Consider the following 4,240-nt stretch of genomic DNA (forward strand, 5'->3'; position numbering starts at 1 on the left):
CCCCCCCAACTTGAAAGCTCTGCATATTTGGTGCTCCCAAGTTCATGGTATCATCAGAAAATGTAGGCTGTTTCAGGACCTTCCTCTGGGTGGCATCATTGCACACCAGCACCCCCTTACTGAAATGGGGTCCTGTTTGCTAGATGAACTAGTTATCTGGTTTCACTCGGTATTCTAACCATTGTCTTTTTAATCAAATCCAGTGGCTTGCATTTTCCACTGTAGTTTGGATATCATTTTTTTTTTACGATGAGTTAGGCCTAGTGACAAGTCTTCTCACACTGTCCAACCAATGAATCCTCTGCATCTGAGTTTGATTGGGAAATACTCTGCTTTCCAGCCTGCGTTTTCATTTTCACCATATGATATGCAGTTTCTTCATAACTGGAATAGGAAAGGATCCTTGGCACCCTGGTAAATCTACAGCCACCTCCCAATAACTGTTCCAGTTTTCATTGCTTACAGGAAGTTTCTTCAAATGGATCTATTGTCCTGAATGCATCAATGTAATGAAATCCCTGGGTTTTTTGCTACTGCTAATGAGAGCAATTTAGTTTTTTATAGCATGGAAGATGATCTTAAGGACTAGACTGTCTCCATGTTTTCAATGCCAGTGAATAGTAGAAAAGAATGTTTCAATGTTCCAACTATTCCACGTCTGCATTTTTCATTCTCTGATATGTTCCAAGACATCGAAGGATGAATGAGAAAAATTAGGCATGATGTAATCCAATTCCATATTTCATTCCAACTTATTTTTCTTTCAACTATGTTTTCTTCCCATTTCGTCATCTGTCCTTGTTGAGAGCATTGAATCAAATGAAGTTCTCTTTCTGTCTGTGTGTAAATGAAGACAAGATATCATCAGTCTCTGCTTCTGCTTTCCACCTCTCCAATCTTTATTTTTGACGTGTGTCTTCCTAAATAAGTTAGTAGTAGCAGTAGTGAAGTCATTTTTAATGTCACTGTGGAGTGTTCTTTGGCTTCTCCTTCTGAAGTAAATCACACCTCAACAGTGCAGAATTTTTCCCCCTTGCCACACAGGCTGTCCTGCCCCAAATGTGCATTACGCATTGCTCAATTTGTTCTTTACAGGTATGTTCAATTTTTTGTTTTTTTTTTAGGGGATATGTTTTATATATTGATTTTTCGCACAATTTTTTGTTTTTATTTCGGAAGGCGAAATGATGTTTACATTTAAACCATCTCTTTTTTTTTAGAAGGCTATTAAATTTTTTAAAATCCTCCGTGCAAATATCTAACTCTCCCTGGTTGATTGTAGCTGCCGACACAAAACTGTGACTGCTGTTGTTCAATGTTTTTTGGTCGTTTTCGTTAGTCACTGATGTTCATTGTGTTCGGGTTTGCAATGATAATGTTAGCTATTGAAACGGCTAGGTTCTCTTCCTTTCTCTCTCTCCACAAGATGGAAACACGTTCCTCCCTCAGAATGGTTTCCATGTTGCCAAATGCTATTTGTGTTTCAAACGCATGTTGGACTGGCCATCAAACTGATGTCAATGGTGTTCATTTTCTGGTTTGGAATAATGGTGTTAGCTATTGAAGCAGCTGGATTTTTTTCCTTTCTCTCTTCACAAGGTACAGGTAGGAATTACTCCTGATATCCCTCAGTTAAGGAGGTGCATTCCTCTCTCAGTATGGTTTCCATGTTCTATTTGTGTTTCGTACACAAATGTTGGACTGTCCATACTGATGGGATTGCAACTCATCTCCAAACGGGTGACCCTTTCACGTTTGAAACTTCGGCTGTCAAGTGGTTTCAGTTTCACAAATGTACAAACATACAAAACAATTCACAGCTTAGGATATGAACAAGCGAGCAAAACAGAGCAGAGAAAATACATCCATTCGGTAGACATTGTCTAACTAGTTTGAAATTGCCACATCGCTGCTGTGGAAAGTGCTGTTATTCGTATGCTTCCAGCACCAATTGGCTGGAATCTTCCACAGCACAACTGAATTATGTCACATCAACAAAATGGATTCTTGCTGTCTTGCTACATTAACCACCTGCAGACTGCAAGTCGGTAAATACAAGAAAGAGGAAGGAGAAAATGCAAAGTAAAATATTCCAACAAGCAAGAAGTAAGGGTGCCCAACCATCTTTGCTGACATCAGTGCCATTCTGTTGAAGTAGTTTAATAGTGTCTATGTGTCCGTTCTAACAGACGATATGTAGACGTCTGCAATCATCCCTTCCCTGTGAGCAGGCAGAATCTTTAGGCCATTGGACCAAATGCCTCGGGACACTTCTTACATTTGGAGTTCAAATCCTTCCAAGGTCACTACCAAAAAGAAAAAGAAGGCAGCAACCTGACAGAATCATTGGTCAGAATGCTTAGCGGCATTTTGTCTGTCTTTACATTCTGAGTTCTGGTTCCTCTGAGGTGGACTTTTACCATTTTAGAAACAGATGTTGCTTTTGGGCCTTCTATTCATTAACTCGTTTGAAGCAGACACCTTGCTGTTGTAGGGAGTCCTTTACTTAGTCTCATTTCTTGCTGGTATGTTTCAGGTTCACTACTTAGTTTTTGGTTGATCTTGAGAACTAAAAATTTCAATGAGGAAAACTATGTAGTGTAGGACCTGGTGACCCCACAAGCCATGCTCTGCTTCCAGCACCAATTGGCTATAGTCTTCCTGTCTTGCTACATTAACTCCCTGCAGACTGCAAATCGGTAAAAACAAGAAAGAGGAATGAGAAACTGCAAAGAATTAAAAAATGCAAAGTAAAATATTCCAACAAGCAAGAAGTAAGGGTGCCCAACCATCTTTGCTGACATCAGTGCCATTCTGTTGAAGTAGTTTAATAGTGTCTATGTGTCCATTTTAATAGACTATATGTAGACGTCTGCAACCATCCCTTCCCTGTGAGCAGGCAGAATCTTTAGGCCATTGGACCAAATGCTTCTTCCGACTTCTTACATTTGGAGTTCAAATCCTTCCAAGGTCACTACCAAAAGGAAAAAGAAGGCAGCAATCTGACAGAAACATTGGTCAGAATGCTTAGCGGCATTTTGTCTGTCTTTACATTCTGAGTTCTGGTTCCTCTGAAGTGGACTTTTACCATTTTAGAAACAGATGTTGCTTTTGGGCCTTCTATTCATTAACTCATTTGAAACGGCCACTTTTCTGTTGTAGGGAGTCTTTTACTTAAGACAGATCACTGTCGTTTAATTCATACGCCTGCATGAACTTTCAGGTATGTTTCTGGTTCACTGCTTAATTTTTGGTTAATCTTGAGAACTAAAAATTTCAATGAGGAAAACTATGTAGTGTAGGACATGGTGACCCCACAAGCCATGCTCTGCTTCCATTACCAATTAGCTGGATTCTTCCTGTCTTGCAACAATTACCCCCTGCAGACTGCAAGTCGGTAAAAACAAGAAAGAGGAATGAGAAACTGCATAGAAAGAAAAAAATGCAAAGTAAAATATTCCAACAAGCAAGAAGGGTGCCCAACCATTTTTGCTGACATCAGTGCCATTCTGTTGAAGTAGTTGAATTGTGTCTATGTGTCCATTTTAATAGACTATATGTAGACGTCTGCAATCATCCCTTCCCTGTGAGCAGGCAGAATCTTTAGGCCATTGGACCAAATGCCTCGGGACACTTCTTACATTTGGAGTTCAAATCCTTCCAAGGTCACTACCAAAAAGAAAAAGAAGGCAGCAACCTGACAGAATCATTGGTCAGAATGCTTAGCGGCATTTTGTCTGTCCTTACATTCTGAGTTCTGGTTCCTCTGAGGTGGACTTTTACCATTTTAGAAATAGATGTTGCTTTTGGGCCTTCTATTCATTAACTCGTTTGAAGCAGACACTTTGCTGTTGTAGGGAGTTCTTTACTTAGTCTCATTTCTTGCTGGTACGTTTCAGGTTCACTACTTAGTTTTTGGTTGATCTTGAGAACTAAGAATTTCAATGAGAAAAACTATAGTGTAGGACCTGGTGACCCCACAAGCCATGCTCTGCTTCCATTACCAATTGGCTGGATTCTTCCTGTCTTGCTACATTAACTCCCTGCAGACTGCAAGTCGGTAAAAACAAGAAAGAGGAATGAGAAACTGCATAGAAAGAAAAAATGCAAAGTAAAATATTCCAACAAGCAAGAAGTAAGGGTGCCCAACCATCTTTGCTGACATCAGTGCTATTCTGTTGAAGTAGTTCAATAGTGTCTATGTGTCCATTTTAATAGACTATATGTAGACGTCTGCAAC

The sequence above is a fragment of the Octopus bimaculoides genome, chromosome 16, assembly GCF_001194135.2.
Source record: "Octopus bimaculoides isolate UCB-OBI-ISO-001 chromosome 16, ASM119413v2, whole genome shotgun sequence".
Classification (NCBI taxonomy): Eukaryota; Metazoa; Mollusca; class Cephalopoda; order Octopoda; family Octopodidae; genus Octopus; species Octopus bimaculoides.